At 41.7% G+C, this 27,728-nt stretch overlaps 1 pseudogene; it reads right to left on the reverse strand.

The window, feature by feature from the left end:
* Positions 1-211: 211 nt before the first annotated feature.
* On the reverse strand, positions 212-26,041 carry LOC113251121 (14-3-3 protein theta-like; annotated as a pseudogene).
* Between the last annotated feature and the right edge of the window lie 1,687 nt (positions 26,042-27,728).

The raw sequence follows: 27,728 nt of genomic DNA on the forward strand, positions 1-27,728 counted from the left end.
ATTGCATAATAAACTGAACACCGAACTACAAAGGCAGGAGGTGTGAGTGAACTTTTATTGGGAAGGGATATTGTCAACCTAAATAGCAGCAAATGAAGAATGAATAAGGGAACTTCCTATTGTCACAAATACACAAGACCTCCACCACATATGCTATGGGAGGCATTTCGGTTTGGGAGCCCCAGAGAAGAAATGCCAAATGCTTTGCCATTCAATCTAATATTTCTGGATTCCTACCAAAAAAGAATATATGAAGAGCACAGAAAAGTTGCACACTGAAAGGAAACCCCCAAAGAAGAGTGAGGGAATGTAGAAATTAAGAAGTTATGTGGAACACTTCTTAAATTATAATGAAGTATATTTTCATATTTTCACAGTAATACAAAACACAGTTGCTTGCAGAACTGGTTCAGATTACTTAAATACCAGATACATTTTTAGTCCTCTCTATAAGTGTTTGGAAGTTACTTATGTTTATATGAAATGAAGCTGTTAATACTTTCCTACAGCAGTAACTGCACACCAGGAAGGCCAAAACAAACACCAGTCAAGGAATGGAGTTTTCCCAAAGCTGCAGTGTGAGAAGACTGTAAACAGGTGATTCCATACACATGAATAGGTTTCTTTGCTATAGGAAAGCCAAAGGGAGTAAGTAATGGAGATGTGTAAAAAGGTTTCTTGAGGGGAAGAAAGATGATACCCTGTATGCATATCGTTTTCTGCCCCTTCTGACACATCACCTTCTTCTCCTGCACTGTCTGCTGTCCGTAATGCTAGGTTGTGTCTAAGCAACTGCACGACGAGGGTGCTGTCTTTGCATGAGTCTTCATTCAGTGTATCAAGTTCTCAATGCCCTCATCAAAAGCTGCTTTAGCCAGTGTGCAGGCAAGCTCTGGGTTAGTAAGACTCTCACAGTAAAATACGGAAAGGTTAAGAGCCAGCCCAGGCAGATTGGGTGTGTGGTTGCCTCTCTTTCTGGCTCATATCAAAAGCCTCTTGGTAAGCGCCCTGGGAATTCTCGATCCTCACCACATGCAACTTCAGCAAGGGGCCAGAAGTAATCTCCCTTCATTTTCATACAGAAGCCCTTACTCTCTGGATTAGTTGCATTGGCTATTAAATACTTACCCAACAATTCCAGCACGTGGTACAGACGGACCTCAGCTCAGACTCCACTTTTTCCCAATAGTCCTTAATCAGCTGCAACTCCTCGTTGGAGGTGTTGGTTTTCTGCTCCACGCTCAAGATGACGCTCCAGGCTGACCTGTGGCCCCTGACCATGTTTCTGTAGGCCACTGAGAGCAGGCTGTGCTCCTCATTAGACAGCTCAGTGCCTGACTGGGCACAGCTGTGTCGTCATAGCGCTGGGCCTGCTCTGCCAGCTTCACCTTCTAGATCAGCTCCATCTTCTCCACGGGGATGGGGAGAGAAGAGCGAGGGCGGGCACTGACCTGGATCTGGAGGAGGCGTGAGGTGGGCCTTCACATCTCCACGGCCACAGTGCAAGTCCCACCACTTTGATCCGCTTTTCAGAATAGCGTTGTGTTCTTCAAGTCTGTGACGTCTGTTTGGTACTTTCTTGTACTTTCCATCTCTTTGTTGAAGTTTCCACTATGTTCATCCCTTCTCCTGCGTTTGATGAGCATCTCCCCATTATTTTGAAGTCTTTATCAGGTAAATGGCTTGTCTCCATTTTGCTAAGGACTTTTTCTGAGGTTTTATCTTGTTGTGAATTGAAAACATATTGTGTTTCTTCATTTTGCTTGATTGCCTCTGTTGCGTTTTAGGCATTAAAGAGCCACTTCTCCCAGTCTTGAAGTAGTGGCCTTGTGTAGGAGATGAAACTTACTGTTCACCCCTGCCCTAGCTCTTTGTTGTCTCTCAAACCTTTGTGATTGTCCAAGTACACTCTTGTTTTTAGTGGTTCCCAGTGTTCGAGGCTATGCCAAGACCTGACCCTCAGGAAGCAGCTTTTAAAGTACGCACATATAAATGGTCTGTGGGACCACAAGCATGAATCACGCTGGCCACTGGAACCGAGTGGTATACAGATGTTTCCTAGATGGCAGCCAGCAAATCAGGATGACAGAAAAGTGTACACATTCTTTTTGGGAGATACTGGTAACCTGGAATAAGGCAGAGGGAGAGCACAAAGATGGCACCCACTAGCCTCTGTCCCCAGAGAACACCTCAGTGCATTCCTAGATGTGTGCCAAGCCAGATGTCTGCCCCTCATGCCAAACCTCCAGGACAGGCAAATAGGCCTCTTTTCTAGAAAGACTGGGGTGAGTTTCATTCTGAGGTCTGTGCAGTGCCCTGGGGGTGGTAGCCTGCCAAAGTACTATCTTTCCACTTGTTACAATCCCACTGGGTCCAGGAATGCATGGCCCCCGGCCAGCAGAGCCAGGCAGTCAGGGGTGTCCCCTGGACAGCAGCCATAAAATGTGTGGTTCCAGACATAAAAACCAGAGCACAGATATGTGTAAAAGTTCCCCTCTGGGAAATACTGGCACTCAGGAGCATGGCAGAGGGAGAATTTGAAGGTGACACTTGCCGGCCTTCATCCCCAGAGAGTACCCCAGCAGGCTCCTACATGTGTGGTAAATTAGATCCCTCATCCTCAGGCCACTGATTAAAGATAAGAAAATAAGACTGGGTGCCTTTCAGTCAGCTATTTCTGTACTGATCCCTGGGGTGAGGCCATGAGTGGAAGTCCTAGAACAGCCATTTCTCAGTGTTGGTCTCATGGACACAAGCACTGTTGATTTTCAAAAACAGGTTGTTTCGGTGGCTTGTCTCTGTGGTGCAAGTCTTAAAAGTTGGGGTACCCAATGTGGTGCTCAGTCCCTTCACTCCCTAGTGAAAAGCTCCCTAGCCACTGACAACCACTATATATTTGACTAATCTAGTTCCCTCATTTAAGTAGAATCATACACTGGTCTTTTTGTGACAGGTTTATTTCACTTAGCATAACGTCCTGACGTCGTATCCATGTTGAAGCATGTGTCAGAATTTTCATTGTTTCTAAGGCTGAATAGTATTCAGTTTTATGTATATACCACATCTAATTTACCTAGTCATCTGCAGAGGGACCCTTGGGTTACTTGCACTTTTGGCTCCTGTGACTAACAATGCCATGAACATGGGTGTACAAATATCTGGTTGAGTCCCTGCTTTCAGTTCTTTGAGGTGTATAGCCAGAGACGGAGTTGCTGGAGCATATGGTAATTCTCTTTTACCTTTTGGAGAGATCACCATAATGTTTTCCGCAGAAGCTGCGCTTGACTACCAGTAGTTGACACGATTTGCAGGTTTTCTACCTTCTTGCCAAAACGTGTTTTGTGTAATCTTGTTCTGTTTATAAAAGCTGTTCTAATGGGTGTGAAGTGCTTTGGCATTGTGGCTTTGATTTGCATTTCTCTAATGATTGGTGATAATGAACAACTTTTCATGTGCTTATTGGCCATTTGCTCTTTGGAAAAATGTCTATTCAAGTCCTCTGACCACCTTTTAACCTGGTTACTCTTTTGTTGTTTTAATGCTCTGTTTTTACGTATCAAAATTATATTTGCTATACACTTTTTTCCTTTATAGTAATTGTTTTCATATATTGTTAACCCTGTTTCACTTAAATATATGTGTGGAGAGGCTTACTGAGTGATGATAAAAACCATATTCCAGGTCAATAAACTTTAGAATTCAGAATTCTAAGGAACCTATTATATACACATAAGTTGTTATTTAGAAGATTTATATTTTATAAGAAGAAATTATTAAAAATTACAAAGTAAGGCTGTATTTTTCAAACAAGACATATTTAATACTTCTCTTTTCAATAATTGCCCAAGATCAACAGAAAGAACAGAAACAAAAAAAACTAACTCCGTCTGCAATGAAATTCAGAGACCTAATACAAATCACAAGATTTGAAACAGAAAATTGGCAGACAAATGTCACCACATTTAGCTGATTAGAAGAAGGTTTCGATGTCCTGCAGACACTAACTGTACTAAAATTTAGAAGGTACTGATGCTGGAAGGCCATGTCTGAGGACCCAGGAAGGGTCCGGCAGTACCAGCCAAGAGGGTCCTTGGCTTTGCCCAGGATGGAAATCAAATGTGATCCAGCAGAAAGTGAGAGCAGAGTTTATTGATGATATAGAGAGAGCAGATACAGATGGAGTGTCTGGGAGACTCAGAAAGGAAAGGACCATGAGTCTGTCTTTGCTTGAAGTCTGGGAGGGTTTTTGTTTTTTTGTTTTTGTTTTTGAGGATGGTGGTCTGGTGTACATGTCCTCTCAGGCATCCAGGAGTCAGAACAAAGACAAGGGGCTAAGTGTTATTCCTTGGAGCCAGGGCATCTTGGTCTTAAGATGTCTAGGCTCATGGTCTGGAATATGCAGATGATAGCTTTGTCCAGCCATTCTCACCTGCTCTTCCTTAGCTGTTATCTATTCTAAAGAAATCATTAACTCCTTATCCCTTAGCAAGGAGGACATACACTATTTGCATTATGAGGCATGTGTAAAGAGGGGTGGGGGTGCAGGTCCTAGCAAGACTAGAAACAGGAAAAGGAGCAAAGAGCGGTTTTTTATGGAGTCGTTCAGTTTCCCTGTCTCAGTATGCCACTGGCTTAGCAGTCAAGCAGTGAGAGATTAGGAAAATGGCATCTGAGCTAGAAAAATCGAGACACTTGTTATGTTGTGACAAAAAGTCTAGTCCAGCTCTAGCCTCCAATAATTTTTCTTGCTGGGAGGCTGGAGGAGAGCACCTCACAGCCCTCACTCACCTCCAGTCAGTCACCGGATGTGGTGTTCACTAAATGAATCTTTCAAGCACAAGCTGACAAATTGGCTTAGCTCCATTTAAGCCAAAGCCTATATAAGTCACTAAATCCTGTCTATTTTACTTTCTCTGTCTCTCCAGTCTTTTCCCTCCAGTCCGTCTACTCTCCACTGGGTGAATGTGGTGCTCCTTTGGGTATTTCTCTCTACAGGGCAGAGAAATAAAGCTAAAAACCTCATCTTTTAGACTTCCTTGCTGGATGGATTCTAGAAGCAATTGGAAGTCCACGAATCAGATGCACTGTAGTGACAGGTGACCATTCAGGGAAGTCTGATGTTTTTGTTAGCAAGTACAGCCAGAGAGGCCTTGGCTTTATTCTGCGGCAGCATTAGCAGAGACCCCATCTGGCCACTGTCTTCACGGGTGAGACACAGAGACCCATGGCCAATCTATTTTTGTCAGCGCAGATCTGGAAGGCATGATGACAGCCTGCATGCAGCCTGATCCATGGACCAAAGCCAGAGTGTGTTAGTGAAGCCAGTGGTTCCAGTTCCCCACCTCCCAGTCTCTGACAACCTCCCTGTCTCCTGGTCAGCCGTGCTAGGAAAGCCATTCTCAGAAGCTCAGCCTTGCCCGGCCAGACTGTCTTTCCAATAATTTTGTAGGTACGAATTTTTATTATCAAAGACTTTTTGCTTCAAAACAGCTGGAGTGGTTTGTGTTATCTGCACTCACCCCTGGCTAAGAGAGCATTAGATGATATTCTCCATTTATACAGTGGATAGGATAAAAGGGCATCCTGAAACTACATCCTGCCCATTCCCGAGCTGCTTGCTTCTAACACTCCTTGGCACGCTGCAGTGTAGTTAACGAGACGATCCTGGATTCACCCAGCTTTGCCACTTCTACAGTTTGCACGTACAGTTTCTATGTACATACGGCTCCCTTACAAGACATGCACATATCACCCTGTGCTTGCTTCCAATGTTGCGCTCTTTAATCCAATATAACATGAGTTTTTAAATGGAATTATTGACATGTTGGTGTCAAGTGTACACATAAAGATGTAAAAATTCTAAACATTACTAGCTGCTGATCGTAAGTGTAGTCACCAGCTGTTACAAAACACTGTCATTACAAGATTATTGCCCATATTCCCCATGCAATAATTTCACATACCTGGTATTCATTTTATCACTGGAAGTTTGTAACCCTTGATACCATTTATTCATTTCACCCCAAACCGTGCCCACCATCCCACTGGTGAGCACCATTTTGTGCTCTGTATTTAGTAGTCTGCTTTCATTTGTTTCTTAGATTTTTCTTGGTAGGTTGGTTTGTTTTTGAAATTCCAAATATAAGGATAATCCTACGGTATTTATCATATTCTGTCTCACTAATTTCACTTAGCATTAGGCTCTCTAGGACCGTAACTCTTTCATCAAATGAAACATCTTTTTTCAAGGCCGAGTAATACTCCATTCTTTTTTTTAATAGTATTTTTTTATTATGTTAGTCACCATACAGTACATCTCTAGTTTTTGATGCAATGTTCCATGATTCATTACTTGCGTGTAACACCCAGTGCACCATGCAATACGTGCCCTCCTTACTACCCATCACCAGCCTATCCCATTCCCCCACCCCCCTCCCCTCTGAGGCCCTCAGTTTGCTTCCCAGAGTCCACAGTCTCTCATGGTTCATTCCCCCTTCTGATTACCCCCCCGCCTTTCTTTATCCCTTTCTTCCCCTACCGATCTTCCTAGTTCTTATGTTCCATAGATGAGAGAAATCATATGATAGTTGTCTTTCTCTGCTTGACTTATTTCACTTAGCATTATCTCCTCCAGTGCCGTCCATGTTGCAGCAAATGTTGAGAATTCGTTCTTTCTGATAGCTGAGTAATATTCCATTGTATATATGGACCACAACTTCTTAATCCAGTCATCTGTTGAAGGGCATCTCAGTTCCTTCCACGATTTAGCTATTGTGGACAATGCTGCTATGAACATTGGGGAGCATAAGGCCCTTCTCTTCACTATGGCTGTATCTTTGGGGTAAATACCCAGTAGTGCAATGGCTGGATCATAGGGTAGCTCAATTTTTAAGTTTTTAAGGGACCTCCACACTGTTTTCCAGAGTGGCTGTACCAACTTGCATTCCCACCAACACTGTAGGAGGGATCCCCTTTCTCCACATCCTCTCCAGCAATTGTTGTTTCCTGCACTGTCAATTTTTGCCATTCTAACTGGCGTAAGGTGGTATCTCAGTGTGGTTTTGATTTGAATTTCCCTGGTGGCTAATGATTTTGAACATTTTTTCGTGTGTCTGTTAGCCATTTGTATGTCTTCATTGGAAAAGTGTCTGTTCATATCTTCTGCCCATTTTTTGATTTGTTTTTTTGTTTCTTGTGTATTGAGTTTGAGAAGTTCTTTGTAGATCTTGGATACCAGTCTTTTATCTGTAGTGTCATTTGCAAATATCTTCTCCCATTCCGTGGGCTGCCTCTTAGTTTTTTCGACCGTTTCCTTGGTTGTGCAGAAGCTTTTATCTCGATGAAGTCCCACAAGTTCATTTTATCTTTTGTTTCTCTTGCCTTTGGAGATGTGTCATGAAAAAAGTTGCTGTGGCCGATGTCAAAGAGGTTGCTGCCTATGTTCTTCTCTAGGATTTTGATGGATTCCTGTCTCACATGGAGGTCTTTCATCCATTTGGAGTTTATTTTTGTGTATGGTGTGAGAGAGTGGTCAAGTTTCATTCTTTTGCATGTAGCTGTCCAATTTCCCCAGCACCATTTATTGAAGAGACTGTCTTTTTTCCACCAGATGTTTTTTCCTGCTTTGTCAAAGATTAGTTGCCCAAAGAGCCGAGGGTCCATTTCTGGGTTCTCTATTCTGTTCCATTGGTCTATGTGTCTGTTTTTGTGCCAGTACCATGCTGTCTTTGTGATCACAGCTTTGTAGTACAGCTCGAAATCCGGCATTGTGATGCCCCCAGCTTTGTTTTTCCTTTTCAACAAATCCTTGGCAATTCAGGGCCTTTTCTGGTTCCATACAAATTTAAGGGCTGCTTGTTCCAGTTCTTTGAAAAATGTCGTTGGTATTTTGATCGGGATGGCACTGAACGTGTAGATTGCTCTGGGTAGCATGGACATTTTAACTATGTTAATTCTTCCGATCCATAAGCATGGAATATTTTTCCATCTTTTTGTGTCTTCTTCAATGTCTTTCAAGAGTGGGACTTGTAGTTTCTAGAATATAGATCAGTTACGTCTCTGGTTAAGTTAATTCCAAGATAATGTATGACTTTTGGTGCTATTGTAAATGGGATGGATTCCCTAATTTCTCTTTCTTCAGTCTCATTATTCGTGTATAGAAATGCAACTGATTTCTGAGCATTGATTTTTGTATGCTGCCACATTACTGAATTGCTCTATAACTTCTAGTAGGGGGTGGATTCTTTTGGGTTTTTCATATAGAGTATCATGTCATCTGCGAAGAGAGACATTTTGACTTCTTTGCCGATTTGGATACCTTTTGCCCCTTTTTGTTGTCTGATTTGTGTTGCAAGGACTTCTAGTACTATGTTGAATAATAGTGGCGAGAGTGGGCATCCTTGTCGTGTTCCTGATCTTAAGGGAAAGGCTTCCAACTTTTCCCCATTGAGAATGATATTTGCTGTAGGCTTTTCATAGATGGTTTTTATGAAATTGAGGAATGTATCCTCTATCCTTATACTCTGAAGGGTTTTAATCAGGAAAGGATGCTTTATTTTGTCAAATGCTTTTTCTGCATCAATTGAGAGGATCATATGGTTCTTGAATCTTCTTCTTGATATGATCTATCACACTGATCGATTTGTGAATGTTGAACCACGCTTGCATCCCAGGGATGAATCCCACTTAGTCTCGATGGATAATCCTTTTAATGTACTGTTGGATCCTATTAGCTAGGATCTTGTTGAGAATTTTGGCATCCGTATTCATCAGAGATATCGGTCTGTAATTCTCCTTTTTGATGGGGTCCTTGCCTGGTTTGGGGATCAAGGTAATACTGGCCTCATAGAATGAGTTTGGTAGTTTTCCTTCTGTTTCTATTTTTTGAAACAGCTTCAGGAGAATAGGTATTTCTTCTGTGAATGTTTGGTAGAATTCCCCGGGGAACCCCGGGGAAGAGGCCCTGGACTCTTGTTTTTTTGGGAGGTTTTTGATCACTGCTTCATTCTCTTCATAATTAATCGGTCTGTTTAAAAAATCAACTTCTTCCTGTTTCAGTCTTGGTAGTTTATAGGTTTCCAGGAAGGCATCCATTTCTTCCAGCTTGCTTAATTTATTGGCATAAAGCTGTTGATAAGTTTCTAATGATCCTTCCTATTTCATTGGTGTTGGTTGTGACTTCTCCCTTTTCATTCATAATTTTATTAATTTGGGTCCTTTCGCTATTCTTTTGAATAAGTCTTGCCAGTGGCTTATCAATCTTATTTATTCTTTCAGAGAACCAGCTTCTAGTTCTGTTGATCTGCTCTACTGTGCTCCTTGTTTCTAATTCATTGATCTCTGCTCTAATCTTGATCAACTGCTTTCTCGTGCGTGGGTTAGGCCTGTTCTGTTCCAGCTCCAGCTTCTTGAGGTAAGAATATAAAAACTGCATTTTATTTTATTTTTTTAATGTTTTTTTAATTATATTATGTTAGTCACCATACAGTACATCCCCGGTTTCTGATGTAAAGTTTGATGATTCATTAGTTGCATATAACACCCAGTGCACCATGCAATACATGCCCTCCTTACTACCCATCACCAGTCTATACCATTGCCCACCCCCCTCCCCTCTGAGACCCTCAGTTTGTTTCTCATAGTCCATAGTCTCTCATGCTTCATTCCCCCTTCTGATTACCACCCTTTCTTTATCCCTTTCTTCCCCTACCAATCTTCCTAGTTCTTACATTCCATAGATGAGAGAAATCATATGATAATTGTCTTTCTCTGCTTGACCTATTTCACTTAGCATTATCTCCTCCAGTGCCATCCATGTTGCAGCAAATGTTGAGAATTCGTTCTGATAGCTGAGTAATATTCCATTGTATATATGGACCACAACTTCTTAATCCAGTCATCTGTTGAAGGGCATCTCAGTTCCTTCCACGATTTAGCTATTGTGGACAATGCTGCTATGAACATTGGGGAGCATAAGGCCCTTCTCTTCACTATGGCTGTATCTTTGGGGTAAATACCCAGTAGTGCAATGGCTGGATCATAGGGTAGCTCAATTTTTAAGTTTTTAAGGGACCTCCACACTGTTTTCCAGAGTGGCTGTACCAACTTGCATTCCCACCTACAATGTAGGAGGGATCCCCTTTCTCCACATCCTCTCCAGCAATTGTTGTTTCTTGCCTTGTCGATTTTTGCCATTCTAACTGGTGTAAGGTGGTATCTCAGTGTGGTTTTGATTTGAATTTCCCTGATGGCTAATGATTTTGAACATTTTTTCATGTGTCTGTTAGCCATTTGTATGTCTTCATTGGAAAAGTGTCTGTTCATATCTTCTGCCCATTTTTTGATTTGTTTTTTTGTTTCTTGTGTATTGAGTTTGAGAAGTTCTTTGTAGATCTTGGATACCAGTCTTTTATCTGTAGTGTCATTTGCAAATATCTTCTCCCATTCCGTGGGCTGCCTCTTAGTTTTTTTGACCGTTTCCTTGGTTGTGCAGAAGCTTTTTATCTTGATGAAGTCCCACAAGTTCATTTTATCTTTTGTTTCTCTTGCCTTTGGAGATGTGTCATGAAAAAGATTACTTTGGCCGATGTCGTAGAGGTTGCTGCCTATGTTCTTCTCTAGGATTTTGATGGATTCCTGTCTCACATGGAGGTCTTTCATCCATTTGGAGTTTATTTTTGTGTATGGTGTGAGAGAGTGGTCAAGTTTCATTCTTTTGCATGTAGCTGTCCAATTTCCCCAGCACCATTTATTGAAGAGACTGTCTTTTTTCCACCAGATGTTTTTTCCTGCTTTATCAAATATTAGTTGCCCAAAGAGCCGAGGGTCCATTTCTGGGCTCTCTATTCTGTTCCATTGGTCTGTGTGTCTGTTTTTGTGCCAGTACCATGCTGTCTTTGTGATCACAGCTTTGTAGTACAGCTCGAAATCCGGCATTGTGATGCCCCCAGCTTTGTTTTTCCTTTTCAACAGTTCTTTGGAGATTCGGGGCCTTTTCTGGTTCCATACAAATTTAAGGACTATTTGTTCCATTTCTTTGAAAAATGTCATTGGTATTTTGATTGGGATAGCATTGAAAGTGTAGATTGCTCTGGGTAGCATGGACATTTTAACTATGTTAATTCTTCCGATCTATGAGCATGGAATATTTTTCCATCTTTTTGTGTCTTCCTCAATGCCTTTCAAGAGTGATTTATAGTTTCTAAAATATAGATCCTTTACATCTCTGGTTAATTCCAAGGTAACATATGGTTTTTGGTGCTATTGTAAATGGAACGGATTCCCTAATTTCCCTTTCTTCAGTCTCATTATTCATATATAGAAATGCAACTGATTTCTGAGCATTGATTTTTGTATCCCGCCACATTACTGAATTGCTCTATGACTTCTAATAGTTTGGGCGTGGATTCTTTTGGGTTTTCCATATAGAGTATCATGTCATCTGCGAAGAGAGACATTTTGACTTCTTCTTTGCTGATTTGGATACCTTTTATCCCTTTTTGTTGTCTGATTTGTGTTGCAAGGACTTCTAGTACTATGTTGAATAATAGTGGCAAGAGTGGGCATCCTTGTCGTGTTCCTGATCTTAAGGGAAAGGCTTCTAGCTTTTCCCCATTGAGAATATTTGCTGTAGGCTTTTCATAGATGGCTTTTATGAGATTGAGAAATGTACCCTCTATTTGTACACTCTGAAGGGTTTTAATCAGGAAAGGATGCTGTATTTTGTCAAATGCTTTTTCTGCATCAATTGAGAGGATCATATGGTTCCTGAGCCTTTTCTTGTTGATATGATCTATCACGCTGATCAATTTGCGAATGTTGAACCATGCTTGCATACCAGTTATGAATCCCACTTGGTCATGATGGATAATCCTTTTAATGTACTGTTGGATTCTATTAGCCAGGATCTTGTTGAGGATTTTGGTGTCCATATTCATTAGGGAAATCGGTCTGTAATTCTCCTTCTTGATGGGGTCTTTGCCTGGTTTGGGGATCAAGGTAATATTGGCCTCATAAAATGAGTTTGGTAGCTTTCCTTCTGTTTCTATTTTTTGAAATAGCTTCAGGAGAATAGGTATTATTTCTCCTTTGAATGTTTGGTAGAATTCCCCAGGAAAACCATCCAGGCCTGGAGTTTTGTTTTTTGGAAGGTTGTTTATCACTGTTTCAATCTCTTCATAATTAATTGGCCTGTTTAAAAAATCAATTTCTTCCTGTTTCAGTCTTGGTAGTTTATAGGTTTCCAGGAAGTCCTCCATCTCTTCCAGCTTGCTTAATTTATTGGTATAAAGCTGTTGATAAAAGTTTCTAATAATCCTTCCAATTTCATTGGTGTTGGTCATGACCTCTCCTTTTTCATTCATAATTTTATTAATTTGGGTCTTTTCTCTATTCTTTTGGATAAGTCTTGCAACTCTGTTCTCTCAAAGAACCAGCTTCTAGTTCTGTTGATCTGCTCTACTGTACTCCTGGTTTCTAATTCATTGATTTCTGCTCTAATCTTGGTCAACTGCTTCCTCGTGTGTGGATTAGGCCTGTCCCTCTGTTGCTGTTCTAGCTTCTTGAGGTGAGAATATAAAAACTGCATTTTAGATTTTTCTATTCTTTTGAGTGAGGCTAGGATGGCTATGTATTTTCCCCTTAGGACTGCCTTTGCAGTATCCCATAGGTTTTGGACCGTTGTGTTTTCATTCTCATTGGTCTCCATAAATTGTTTAAATTGATTTTTAATTTCCTGGTTTATCCAATCATTCTTGAGCAGGATGGTTCTTAGTTTCCAAGTGTTTGAGTTTCTTCCAAATTTTTTCTTGTGATTCAGTTCCAATTTCAAAGCATTGTGGTCTGAGAATATTCAGGGAATAATTTCATTCTTTTGGTATCGGTTGAGACCTGTTTTGTGACCCACTATATGGTCTATTCTGGAGAAGGCTCCATGTGCATTCGAAAAGAATGAGTATTCTGTTGTTCTGGGGTGTAGTGTTCTATATATATCTATGAGGTCCATCTGGTCTAGTATGTCATTCAAAGCTCTTGTTTCTTTGTTGATTTTCTGTTTAGGTGATCTGTCTATTGCTGATAGTGGAGTGTTGAGGTCCCCTACTATTAACGTATTTTTATCTATGTGTCTCTTTAGTCTGGTTAAGAGTTGGCTTGTGTATCTTGCTGCTCCCCTGTTGGGGGCGTAGATATTTATAATTGTCATATCCACTTGTTGGATACATCCTTGAAGAATAATATAGTGTCCTTCTGTATCTCTAACTACAGTCTTTAGTTTGAAATCTAATCTGTCTGATATGAGAATTGCCACCCCAGCTTTCTTTTGAGGTCCATTGGCATGAAAAATGTTTTCCATCCCTTCACTTTCAGTCTGGATATATCTTTAGTTTCAAGATGAGTCTCTGGTAGACAGCAAATGGATGGGTCATGTCTTTTTATCCAATCTGCATCCCTGTGGTGTTTTATGGGAGCATTTAGGCCATTCACATTGAGAGTGATTATTGAGAGATATGATTTTAATGATGTCATGTTGCCTTTAAGTCTTTGTTTCTATAGTTTGTAAATTTCTGTTCTGTATCACTCTTGGGGCCTTTTTACTTTTCTAGAACACCCCCCCCCTTAATATCTCCTGTAGGGCTGGTTTTGTGGTTACGAATTTGGTCAGTGTCCCGCGATCATGGAAGGTCCTTATCTCTCCATTAATTCTGAATGACAGCCTTGCTGGATAACGGATCCTTGGCTGCATGTTTTTCTTGGATAGAGCTTTAAAAATACCCTGCCAACCCTTTCTCTCATTCCAGGTCTGGATAGACAGGTCTGACATAATTCTGATATTTTTGCCTCTGTACATGAGAAATTTCTTCACCCTGGCCACTTTCAATACTGTATCCTTGGATCTATTATTTGCGAATTGCACTATGACGTGACGTGGCGTAGGTTTGTCGTGGTTGAGCTTGGGAGGGGTCCTTTCTGCCTCTTGGACACAAATGCTTGTTTCCTTTTCCAGATAAGGAAGTTCTCAGCTACAATTTTCAACTATCTCTTCTAGACCTCTCTCTTTCTCCACCCCCTCGGGGATGCCAGTGATTCTGACATTGGAATGTTTCATTGAGTCAGTAATCTCCCTTAATCTACATTCTTGAGATTGGTTTTTTAGAGCCAAGTTTCTATTTTAACTTTCTCTTCTACCATCCCATCCTCCAATTCACTAATTTATTCTTCTGCCTCATTCACCCTGGCCATCAGAGCATCTAGTTTTGACAGCATTTGATTCATAGCATTTTTAATTTCTGCCAGATTCGCTCTCATTTCCACCCTTAGAGATTCTATATTCTCGTTAATATTTTCGTTAATATATTTTTCAAGTCTACACATCATCTTGACCATTGTTACTCTGAATTCCATTTCTGATAATTTGGTTATATCCATATCCGTCAGTTCTGTGGCAGAGGCCACAGACTCATTATCTTTTCTTTGCTGGTGAGGGGGGGGATTTCTCTTTCTCCTCATTCTGATGAGGAGAGGTTGCAGGGTTTCCCAGAGCCCAAATTATTGACCAGGACCCAGGCAGTGTGCTCTTGTTTTATAGGGACCTTAGGGATGTGGGCTTCTTGATTTTTCAACCTGCCTTCTGGGGGAGGGGCCTGCCACACTGATACTCAGGCAACCCTGTTTGGGTAGAGTCTCCCTGTCCCCTGCGAGGGGGGATGGGGTGGGCACAATGTGAGCTGGTATTTCCGGGCTTTTGTTCTCTGGCAGCTTTCCCTGGTGGTTTTCTGTGGCTCTTCTGAGAGTCAGTCTTCTGAGAGTCAGCAGTGGCTGTATCCTAGCCTCTGTCTCAGAACAGAGAGATCGCAGTCTGCTCTCCACTGAGCTCTCTTGGCCTCTTTAACTCTGTTTCTGTCAGTGCTGCTAGAAATCCTGGGTTGTGCACCACACAGCCGCTCTCCCAGCCCTTGCTTCCAGGGCTTGCACGTCTCTGTCCTTTGTGCTTCTAACACCGCCAGCCGCCTGGTTCCCACGCGCGCTCCCTTGCTCTCTGTTTCAGTGTGGTTCTGCACTCCGGAGCGCCGGTTTTCACTTTGGACGCACATGTTCCCCGGAGCTCCCGGTCTCAGTCTGGTTCCAGTGAGCACACCAGAGCTCCGTGAAAAGTCTGGTGGCGCGCGTTCCCGGGCTCACGTCCTTAGTCTGCTCTCTTGCAGGTGCTGGCCTGCGAGTCTGCCCGCTCCCCCGTGCAGGTGGCTACCACTTCCCGGCACCCGAACTTGGCAGCTCCCTCCCCCTTCCGTTTATCTTCCGATATCTGTGCGTGGTTTCACGGCTCCCCGCTTCGTACCTCAGTACTCAGCACTGGAGATGTTCATTTGTAGAGATCCAGATGTATCTTCCTGCGTCTCAGGCTGATTCCGTGGATGTTCAGGCTGGTCTCGTACCTATCCAGCTCAACTCAGGGGACCGGCTGAAAAAGGGGTCCCCTACTCCTCCGCCATCTTAAGTCTCCAGGAATAATACTCCAGTCTATATGTGTACCACTTGTTCTCGATCCATTCACCTGTCAGTGGATACTTGGGTCTCCTCCCTATCTGGACTATACTGGGTAATGCTGCAACCAAAATCAAGGTGATTATACCTCTTCAAATTAGTGTTGTTTCTTTGCATGAATACACAGCTGTGGAAATAATGGATCACATGTTATTTCTCTGTAATTTTGAAGGAATATTCAGACTGTTTTCCCCATAGAGTGCACCAAATTACATTCGGCCTAGCAGTGCACGAGGGTTCCTGTTTTGTTTATACCCTTGGCAACTCTTGGTATTTCTACCCTTTGGGTTATCCCATTCTGACAGTTATCAGCTGATATCACACTGTGGATTTGATTTGCCTTTCCCAGATGACTGGTGATGTTGAGCACGTTCCATGTGTCTGTTGGCCATCTGGATGTCTTCTCTGAAAATGTCTATTCAGGGCCTCTGCCCAAGTTTTCATCTGATTTGGTGGTGTTCTGTGTTGACTTGTAAAAGTTCTTCCAGTACTTTGGATGTGCAGCCCTTATAGGATTTGCAGAAGTCTTCTCCCATTCAGTAAGCTGTCTTTGCATTTAGTTGAGGGTCTCCTTGCTGTACGAGAGCATCACATTTCGGTGTGGTCCCAGTAGTTGATTTCTGCCCTTGGTTCCCTTGCCTCGGGAGACCTACCTAGAAAAGTGTTGCAAAGGCCAAGGTCCCAGTAGTTACTGCCAATGTCTTCTTGCAGTTTTATGGTCTCAGGTCTCACATGTGGGTCTCTAATGCATTTCAAGTTTATTTTCGTGTGAGGGTCAGAAAGTGGTCCAGTTTTATTGTGCACGTACTATCCAGTTTTCCCAGCACCATGTGTTGAACAGACTGTCTTTTCCCCATAGACTATCTTGCCACCTATGTTGTAGATTCATTGACTATATAAGCTTGCATTTGTTCTGTGGCTATTTCCTTCCATTGATCTATGTGTTTATTTTTGGTGCCAGTAACTTTACACACACACACACACACACACACACACACACACACACGACAACTATAGCTTTGGAGTGTATCTTGAAATCTGGGACTGTGACACCTCCAGCTTTATTCTCAAGATTTCTTTGTGTGAGGATTTTTGTGATTTGGTACCAAATTTAGGATTTTTTTTTTTAGTTATCTGAAAAATGCTGTCAGTATTTTGATAGGGCTTGCATCAGATGTGTACCTTGCTTTGGGTAGTATGACCATTTTCACAGTATTCATTCTTGCAATCCTTGAATGTGCTATATCACTCCATCAGTGTGTGTCGTTCTCAATTCCCTTCCTTCATGTTTTTGCATTTTTAGAGCATAAGTCTTCCCCTGCTGGTTAGTATCTAATCATAGGTGCTTTATTTTTGTGTAATTGATAATGGATTTTTTTTTTAAATCGTTTCTCTGTTATTAGTGTATAAAAATTACTTGTTTCTGTATATTCTGTATCCCCTGGCTTTACTGAAGTTATTAATTGCTTCAAATAGTTTTTGAAGCAGTTCGAATTTTGTTTATAAACTGTACCATATCATCTGCTTAATGACAGTTTTACTTTTTTCTTTTTTTTCTTTTTTTTTTTTTTTTTGGCCAATTTTGACGACTTTCACTACTTTCACTTTTTCTCATCTGGCTGGTGCATTTAGGACTTCCAGTACTATGTTGAAATAAAGTGGTGATAATGGAACTTCTTGTCTTGTTCTTGGTCTTTGAGGGAAGAGCTCACAGTTTTTCACCATTAAATACGATTTAGCTTTCTGTTCATTATGTTATTTGTTGAGGTATGTCTCCTCTAAACCTACTTCATGGGAGTTTTTTTTTTTTATCATGAATGCATGTATTATTTATTGTGTCGAGTGTTTTTCTGCATCAATTCAGGTGGTTTTTCTGCTTTTCCTGTTAATGCAATGTATATGTATCACACGGATTCATTTGCAAACAGTGAACCACACTTGCATCCCTGTAATAAATCGTACTTGATTGTGGTAAATAAATTTTTGTTTTTTGAATTGTTTTTGCCAAAGTGTTGTTAATTTTTGGATCTGTGTTCATCTGATTTATTGATACTGAACCATTCTTTCATTCCTGGAATAGCTCCTACTTGATCATGGTGAATGCTTTTTAAATATATCTCTGGATTCTGGTTGCTAAGGTTTTAAGAATTTTTGCATCTCTAGGTGCCTGGGTAGCTCAGTTTGTTAAGTGTCTGACTCTTGGTTTTGGCCCAGGTCATGATCTCTGGGTCGTGAGATGGAGCTCTTCATCACACTCCATGCTCAGTGCAGAGTCTGCTTTCCCTCTCCCTCTGCTCCTCCTCTAATAAAATCTATTTTTTTTTTAAAAAAAATTTTATTTCTATGTTCATCAGAGAGATTGGCTTGTAGTTCTTTTTTTGTAGTGTCTCTGTCTGGTTTTGGTATCAGGGTAATGCTGGCCTTATATAATAAATAGGAAGTTTTCCTTGTCATTCTATTTTTTGGAATAGTTTTAGAAACATACATATTAACTCTTTACATGTTTGGTAGAATGCACCTGTGAAGCCATCTGGTCCTGGTCTTTTATTTGTTGGGAGATTTTGTTGTTCTTGTTTTGATTACTGATTACTAGTATTTTTTTTTAATTCAATTTTGGAAGATTATATGTTCTAAGAATTTCTCTCTATGCCATTATCCAATTTGTTGACATATAGTTTTTCATAATATTCTCTTATAATCCATCTTATTTATGTGGTGGTGATTTCTCTTTTGTGATTTTATTCATTTGAGGCTTTTTTGATGAATCTAAAGTTTTATCTATCTGTTCGAAGACCCAGCTCCTTGTTTCATTGGTCTGTTCTTGTGCTTTTATAGCTTCTATTGCGTTTATCTCTGCACCCATCTTTGTTATTTTTTCCTTCAGCTAGCTTTGGGCTTTTATTCTTTTTGTAGCTCTTTTAGGTCTAAGGTTAGGTTGTTTACTGGTTCCTTGAGGTCAGCCTATAATGCTATTAACTTACCTCTTAGATCTGCTTTTGCCGTGTTTCAAATAATTTGCACCATTGTGTTTTCATTTCCATTTGTCTCCATATATTTTAATTTCCTCTTTGACTTTTGGGTTGATCCATTCATTGCTTAGTAGCATGTTGTTTTACCTCCATGTATTTGTGTTCTTTCTGTATTTTTTCTTATAACTGATTTCCGGTTTCCTATGTTGTGGTCTGAAAAGATGCATGATATGAACTCAGTCTTCTTAAATTTATTGAGATTTGTTTTGTGGCCTGTGATATATCCTGGAGAATGTTCAATGTGCACTTGGAAAGAATGTGTATTTTGATTTGGGTGGAATGGTCTGTATATATCAGGTTTGTCTGGTCTAACATGTTCTTCAAAGCCGCTGTTTGCTTATTGATTTTCTTTCTGGATGATTTTCCATTGCTGCAAGTTGTGTTAAAGTGCCCTACTATTATTGTATTACTGTCAATTTCTTTGTTTACATCTGTTAATATTTGCTTTATGTATTGGGTGTATCAATATTTACAACTGTTAGATCTTCTTGTTGGAGTGTTCCCTTTATCATTATGTAGTGCCCTTCTTTGTTGTTGTAGTCTTTGTTTTAAAATACATTTTTTTTCCGGGGCGCCTGGGTGGCGCAGTCGTTAAGCATCTGCCTTTAGCCCAGGGTGTGATCCCAGGGTTCTGGGATTGAGCCCCGCATTGGGCTCCCTGCTCCACTGGGAGCCTGCTTCTTCTTCTCCCACTCCCCCTGCTTGTGTTCCCTCTCTCACTGGCTGTCTGTCAAATAAATAAAATCTTTAAAAAATAAAACATAAAAAATTTAAAAATGCATTTTTTTCCAATATAAATATTGCTGCCCCAGTTCTTTGTTGGTGCTTTCATTTGTATGGTAGATGTTTTTCCAGCCCTTCACGTTCAGTCTGCATGTATCTTTAGATCTAAATTGAGTCTCTTGTGGGCAGTGTATAGAGGGGTCTTGTTTTTTTATCCATTCAGTCACCCTGTCTTTTGATAGGAGCATTTAGTCCATTTACATTTAAAAGTAATTATTGATAGGTATGCATTTATTACAATTTTGTTAATTGTTTTCTGATTGTTTTTGTAGTTCCTTTTCTTGTGGTTTGCTTTCTTTAATGTTATGCTTGGATTAGGTTTTTTATTAGTTACCATTAAGTTCATGTATAGCGTCTTGTATGTATAGCAGTCTTATGTTCAGGGTCGATAACTATTAAATTGATGGTTAAAGTTTGAACACGTTCTAAAAGCACTAAATTTTTACTCCCCTCTCTATATTTTATATCATATTTCACATCTTTGTGTATCCCTTGACTGATTTTATAGATATAATTGATCTTACTACTTTCATGTTTTAACCTCCACACTGTCTTTATGACTAATGTACTATCTTTATTAATGGCTGCTTTTACCTGTGAAATTTTTTCCCTTCATAATTTTCTTACTCTAGTTAATGTTTTGTTTCTACTCTAATAATTTTCTGTAATATTTCTTGTAAGGTTGATTCCATGGTGATAACTCCTTTAACTTTTGTCTGGGAAACTCTCTTAGCTCTCCTTCTAACCTGAATGATAGCTTTGGTGGAGAGAGTATTTGTCCTCATGGCTGCAGGGGTTTTCTTTTCAGCACTTTAAATATATCTTGCCATACCTTTCTGGCCTGCAAGGTTTCTGCTGAAAAATCAGGTGTTAGCCTTATGGGGTTTCCCTTGTGTTTTTTCTTTTCTCTTGCTGCTTTCAAAATTCTTTATCACTACTTTTTGCCATTTTAATTGTGTCTTGGCGTGGACCTTCTTCAGTTAATCTTTTAGAGCCTCTCTGTGCTTCTGAGGCCTAGATGTGGTTTTTTTTCCCCTAGAGTGGGAAATTTTTAGTTATTCCTTCAAAGAAGTTTTCTGCCCCCTCTTCTCCAAGATCCCTAAATTGCAAATGTTGTGATGCTTGGTGATGTCACTGAGTCCCCTTAACCTATTCTCATTTTTTATTTATTTTCTTTCCTGCTCATCTTGGTTGCTATTTTTCAGATCACTGATCCTTTCTTCTGCATCATCTGACCTCTAATGTATTTTTAATTTGGTTATTGAATTCATTTTTTAAAATGTCTTCTCTTTGTTGAAGTTTTTGCTGAGGTTATCCAGTCTTTTTTTAAGTTCAGGAAGTATCTTTATGTTCATTACTTTGAGTCCTTTATCAGACACATTGCTTACCTCTGTTTCAGGTAGCTCTTCTGTGTTTCTTGTTCTTTCATTTAGAACCTTTTCCTTTGTCTCTATTTTCTCTGAGTTTGTTTCTGTGTATTAGGTCAGCTACATCCCCTGGTCTGACAGTAGTGACCTTGGGTAGAGGTCCTGTGGTTCCCTGGAGAACATTCCCCAGTCACCAGAACCAGGCAGTCCATGAGTGTCTCCGATTTGGGTTGCATGTGCCCTGCTCTTGTGGCTGAACCACATTTGGTGTTTAGCCCGCTGGGCTACAATGACCTGCTTTGCCTGCTGTCAGCACACTGGTCAGGGTTTGTCCCTTTGCTGTTGAGGGGCCTGTAGGAGGCTGCTGTGGGCTTGTATGTGGCAGTGTCAGCCGTCAAGCTAGCTGCTGCACGTAGGCTCTCTGCCACTGTGGTGAGCACACGGAATGGCTGGACTTTCTCCCTGTGCAGCCAGCTAAAGCCTTAGCTGCTTGAACTGTGGGCATGCTGGGGGCTATCTCTCCTCCCCAGGGCAGGAGTCATTTTAGAGTGGAGCCAGTTCCTGCCAGGGATGCTTGTAGGGATGCTTGCCAAGGTGGGTGCGTCTTGCAGGGGAACAGTGAGTTGGGCACAGGACACTAACAAAGTGGGGACTGTTAGTGCTGGTTCCTGCAAACGTCTAGCTATCTAGGCAGGGGGAGGGCAAGAGAAATAGTATCCACCAGCACTTCCGTGCTTGGAGGAGTCTCCTGACCATCCCTGCTCCTTCAGCACAGGTTCTGAGATCAGTAAACAAATCCTCATGTATACCGCAGGTGCTTTTCAAACTGCTGATTCTGGGTTGTGTCTTGGGCAGTTATTATGCTGGCCTTTTAGGAGTGGGGACTCTGTTTCCTACTGGCCTCCAGGCTCTCTTGGAGTTAAGCCCTGTTATTTTTTAAGAAGTGCACTTGTCGTGATGAGCACAGGGTGATGCATGGAAGTGTTCAGTTACTATATTGTACACCTGAATTACTATATAACACTATGTTAATTGGAATTAAGTTTAAAAAACCAAAAAATTAAAATTAAAAATTTTTAAAAAAAGTGTCTGGAGTTCAGCCCCACTGGTTTTCAAAGCTGGCTATTAGGGGACTCGTTTCCCAGTGTGGCCCCCACTGCCTGGAGTTCCTGGCATAGGGTCAGATCCTCTAGCTTCTCTGTGCTTGTGGTGTCCCCCACTTTGTGCTTAGTCTTACCAGGCTTCTGGTTAAAAAAACAAAACCTCACAGATACAAGAACAGAAAGGTAGTTACTAGAGGTAGAGGGTAGGGGATGGCCAAAAGTGGGGAAAGGGGTGAAAAGGCCAAATCCCCAGTTATAAAATAAGGCTTAGGCTGTCACAAAAACATAGAACAGGGCAACGGTACTCACCTCAGGAGGCGCTGTAGCTGTGCTTTCTTAGATTTATATCTGACATCCGTTCATCACAGGCCCAAACTAGCGCAGTGTCTACCTCTCTCCTGCAAGTCCGCTTACCTGTGCAGACCTGCGGATCCCAGGCTGAGCCCCCACCCGCTTTCTCAGGCACTTCTCACACACCAAACCAATTCCCCTGCCCTAACTCATCCCAGGGCCAAGTACCAGGCAACTAGACACCACCTCTCTAGCCCCAAACCTACTGGAACTATTCAAACTAGCCAATCCTAAACTGTTTGCTCCGCTTTGCCCACAGAAACCCCAATAACATCTCTGGCCTGGACTTGCCCTCACTCTCATGCTTCTGCCTCCTGAACAAATCCCGATGCTTCCCACGAGGCCCTGCACAGTGTGACTGCCCTTCCCTCCTGGGAAATGTCACTAATAAAAATCTTTCAAAGGCATTGACTTCTCCAGGTCATCTCTTAGTCACCTCCGTAAATCCCACAGGTTTCATCTGAGAACAGTAAGGTGGTGTGAGGGTGAGACTAAGGAATGTAGCAGAGTGTCTACGCACACACAGGAAGAGCATTACGTCAGTATTATTAAGTAGCTTCCCACTGAACTTCAAAGTCCTTCCTAGAGCTTCTCCAGGATCATGCCCAGCTCTTCCCTCAGGTCAGCTCCCACTACTCTCCCTCAAGTCAGGGCTGGCTTCCGGCCCTGTGGCCTTTGTAGTGGCACGTGCCCCATGCCCAGAAGGGCCTCCTGATTGGTTTAATTTTCTACTGTTCTCATCTTGAAATTCTTAACGTTTTTGATATTTATTTCGCATTTTCATTTTGTACCGGACCCCCAAATTCATGCAGCAAGTCCCATCACCCTAAGTTCCAGCCCCACCAGCCTCCTTTTGGTTCCTTACACTCCAGATTCTTCCCCATCTCTGCCTGAAATGATCTTTCCTCTTCTATTTGATTGATCCTATACATCCTCGGCTTAAATAGCCTCTTCTCTGGCCTTTCTGGAACACTCCATTTAGGTAAATGATTCTTGTCCTCCTCTTCTGACGCCTTATTCAGGATCTTAGCCCCTCCCTTGTTTGTTTATAGGAAGAACATGGTATTTTGTTTGTTTTCTTTTAGGCTCTTTCTCACTTGAATCAATAATGTACCTTGCATAAGGGCAGGGACCATATCTGATTTATTGACTGTGATAGCCTCAGCATCGAACACAAAACCTGCCAAAATTATTACACTACCTGGGAAACTTCTGACTTCACCTGCGGACCATACTCTTGGTCCCATCATTACTCTGTGTACCTTTCTCTAAATATTTTTTAATCCTACAATGTTGCATTGTTTACATGGCTAACTCTGTTTTCTCTGAATTTCGGAGAGCCCAAAATCTGCATATGATTTTTCTTCCCCAATCCCTGGCTAAGACTTAAATTGCAAGTGCAGAGATTAAGTGTCAGGAGGCTTATGTCTACTATGATACTAGATTAGATGCAAGGATGTCCTTGTGTTGTCTAGGAGGATGGCAAAAGTTAAGATTAATATTCTTTGATAGGTTAAGGATGAAAACTGTAATTCCTTGGGTAACCACTAACAGCAAAAGAGCATTAGGGTATACTTTTCAAAGCAGTAGGAGAGAAAACTAACAGATGTAACAAACCGCTCATAGATTTATATTTAAATATGTCAGTCATTTTATATACTATTGGCTTAAATGCCCAGGCTGAAGGGCAAAGATCTTCATCCTAGGTGAAGAACTGAACTGTATGCTATTTTAGCAATAACAATGATAAAAGTTTGACAGGGAAGGTTTAAAAAGTATATAGCCTACAAACACTAAAAGAAAACTGATGTAGCTACCTAATATGAGAAAGAGTTCTAGGCATTAAAAAATGAATAGTTCTAATAACAGGTTCACTCTGCAAGGAAATAAAACAGATCTACATGTATATATACCAAACCCTATGTCCTCAAAAGACAGGAAGCAGAATTTGCCAGAACCGTGAGGCGTGTGCAGAGGTCCGCCACTGAGGGAGGTCTTCTCACAGTGCTTGTGCAAGTACAATAAGTAGACCCAACACCCGATTTTTGAAACATGACCTGGGGTCCCAGCCTCAGTGGCTTCGCCGCTGAGATTTATCACCTGTTTTTAAAGCAGAAATAATTCCAATATTACACAAATTCGTCCAGATAGAACACAAAGTACTTCCCAACTCATGAGTCTAACACGCTCTTAAATTATCTCTGTCAGGTTTTGGAATTAAAGAAAAATTACAGATGGGACAAAAATCCTAAACATTAGTAAATCAAATCCACTTATCTTTAAAATGGAATAAAACGTGCAGACCAACTTGGATTTAGCTCTAATTCGTGGTTGATTATATTTTAAAAATCTATCAATAAATTGGCATATTAAGACAAAGATATTTTGATACAGGAAATGGTTGTTAAAATTCACTTTGGCCATTAAAAATGCTCTTAGCAAATTTGAAAGTTACTGGTAAAAAAAAAGCTTTCCTTTTGAAATTAGCAAAAAGAAAAATATCATTTGTATTTAATATTTCATAGAAGACTATAGTCAAGAAAAAGCAAAGAGAGAAGGACAGGAAAGGGAGAAATAAAACTCATGTTTGACTAAGTAAAGACTAACGATAAAGTAACATAAATTTAAGGCTGAATAAAACATTCAAGAAAATGTTGGAAATGAAATGTTTAAAAATATCCCTTACAATTGCATAAAAATATTAAATATCTGGAAATTAATCTGGCAAAGAGTATATAAGCGCTCCATGGAGAACTTGGCACAACTGAGATTAAAGAATCAATTTCTCCCAAATTGAATAAGTTCTATGCAATTCCGATCAAAATTCCAACAGGATGTTTTTCTGGAAGGTCACTGACTGCAAGTCTATATATATTTTTGAACAAGCTAAAGGGACAGGAATAACCAAGCTACTCCTAAGGGAAAACACGACAGCAAGATTGCTTTGCTGTTTGGCAAACCTTATTATAAGGCTACAGTATTAAAACAGTACGGTTCTGGAATTCTGCAAGAATACACAGTGGGAATAGACAGCCATTTGCTGTATGACGAAGAAAAACCAGGGTAAGGATGGCATTTTCAGTGTTATTTGAACAACTAGATAATCACAGGGATAGTAAAAAATCTAGGTAGAAAGTGAAGTAATAAGGCTTTGAGAAGACAGACTAAGCAACGATTCTAGGGTAGGAAAATACTCTTTAAGACACAGAATGGCTCCTCTTAAAAAGGGAGTAAGTGCGACTGTAGTAAAGTTAGTAAGTCTATCAAAATACACCATGAAGAGGATTAAAGGGTCAGCTGCACAGTGTGGAGACGTGACACAGCTGAGTGAGCAAGGCTCACGGCAGGCTCTATGAAGCTCTACTACGAACCAGGCAGAAAACCCCAACAGACAAACGGGCAACAGGCCGGAAGAGGAATCCACAGAGGACAAGCCGACGTTCGTCTAACCAGTGAAAAGGTACTCGATCTCGACTAGCGACGAAGGGAATGCGAATCGGACCCGTGACACCCTGCACACCCACAGCGCTGGAGACGCTCGCACAATGCCGAGGGTGTGCAGTAACCGGATTCGCACACCGCTGGAAACAGGCAGTGCTCACCACCGCTTTGGACATTCGGTGGGCAGGCCCCAGTGTGGCTGCTGGCGCGAGTCTGGAGGCAGGGTCTCACAGGCTGCGTGGAAGAGCCGGTCTCCAGGTACTAACCTTCTCGTGTCCTCTGCCCACCCTGACGAGGGCTGGGCCTGGTGACTTGCTTCCTGTGAACAGAATATGGCCAAGTGATGGGACACTGCTTCCGAGATTAAGTTACAAGGGACTGCCTTCCCAATTTCTGGTTCATTCTCTTGCGCTTCTCCCGTGTTCATCCTGATGAAGCCAGCCGGGGCCCGCTGCCCCAGGACACGTCCGTGTGGAAGGAACGGAGGACGGCCTCCGCTCCATGGCACACAAGGAACTGAATCCTGCCAACAGCCCTGTGAGTAAGTGTGGAAGCGGATTCTTTCCCGGTCTCCCCATGACCGCAGTCTGGGGGGGGGACCCTAGGCCAGAGGACTCGGCTAGGCTGTGGCCAGGTTCCAGACGCCTGGACACTGTGAGATGTCGTGTGAGGCCGCCAAGTCTTGCGGTAACGGGTTACACTGCGACAGCTAATGCAAATGTCAGTCGTGCGCGAATCTGTGTTAACAACCCAACACCATCGCTCCCTTCCATGTGCAAAAACAAAGATCTGAGGATGTCTTTCCCCGCACAAGGCCCACTTACTGGGACGAGGAACTCCCGTAAGCTAGAAGGCGCCCATGCCCAGCTCCCAGTCCTTTGTCCTCTCATCTGGGCCCCCTTTGGTGATCTCAGCCAGTCACAGCCCTCCCCATCTCTACCTGCAGAACTCCGGCCTTCTGCTTGACAGCCCGAAGTGCTTGAACAGAGTAGATCCAGTCCATAAAGAAATCCTGAGGCCTCCGCTTTTAGAATACACCCCAAAGCTGGCCACTTTGACTACCTTTGTTGTGATCCTTCTGGTCCAATTGCTCCTCTCTTGCCTGGATTACTGAAATAGTTTAACCTACATTTGCCATCTTCTAGTCTATTCTCACCAAATGCCAGGGTGATCTATTTAAACCTAAGTCAAATCATGAACTCTGCTGCTCAGAACGGTGCCCGGCTCCCCTTGCAGAGTGACATGGAACTCCACACCGTGGCCCACGGTGCCCTTACCTCTCTACTACTGTCGTCCTCGTCCCGTCTGCTTGTAGCACACTGGCTTTCTGCTCTTCCTCCAGCACGCCAGGCCTGCTCCAAGCCTTCGCAGGGGCCGTTGCAGAGGAAGAGGGCAGTTCCAATAAGTCTGGGGCTTAGGGCTTGAGAATCTGCATTTCAGTCAGTTCCCACGAGAGGCCGAGGCCGCTGGTGCTCTGGAGAATTCTAGGACTAACTCTCCATCTCCCAGTCTGCAAGGGTCAAGTCCTTAATGAGATCTAGCCAGGTGACATTTAATAGAGTGATCTCTCCCTGTCTCGATTTTTCTCTTGCTTTGACCCTGAGCAGGAGGGACCTATGCTGTGATTTACTCACTTGTTCGTTTACTGCGTCTCCCGCCAACCAGAATGTGAGATCCAAGGCACAGAGCTCTTCATCATCCTAAGAGCTGAACAGACATTTTTGAATGGAAATATTTAAATTAAAAATGAATTTAATCCTTTAATTTCCTCAGCAGAATAGAAACCCCTTTTTAAAAAATTTACTAACTACATGTGCTCATAGGGAGAGAGCACAGCAGTGGGGAAAACAGATTTTTGAGTTCCACTAAACCTAGATTCATAAGTCAGCTTCCCTATTAGCGGGCTGTTTAGATAACGTTAACTGACTACCTTGGCTCTAGCTCACATTTACACTGCAAATTAATTAAATGCCATTCTAGATGGAATTATACAGAAGTCTCTATTTTAACATTAAAACCTTTGCCTAACCTTTCCATAGTACCTTCAGGGGAAAAGTTTTCCAACATCTATTAGATGTAGAATATTATTTTGCTGATAACTGCAACAATACTTC

Source organism: Ursus arctos, unplaced genomic scaffold (genome assembly GCF_023065955.2).
Source record: "Ursus arctos isolate Adak ecotype North America unplaced genomic scaffold, UrsArc2.0 scaffold_10, whole genome shotgun sequence".
In the NCBI taxonomy this organism is placed as follows: Eukaryota; Metazoa; Chordata; class Mammalia; order Carnivora; family Ursidae; genus Ursus; species Ursus arctos.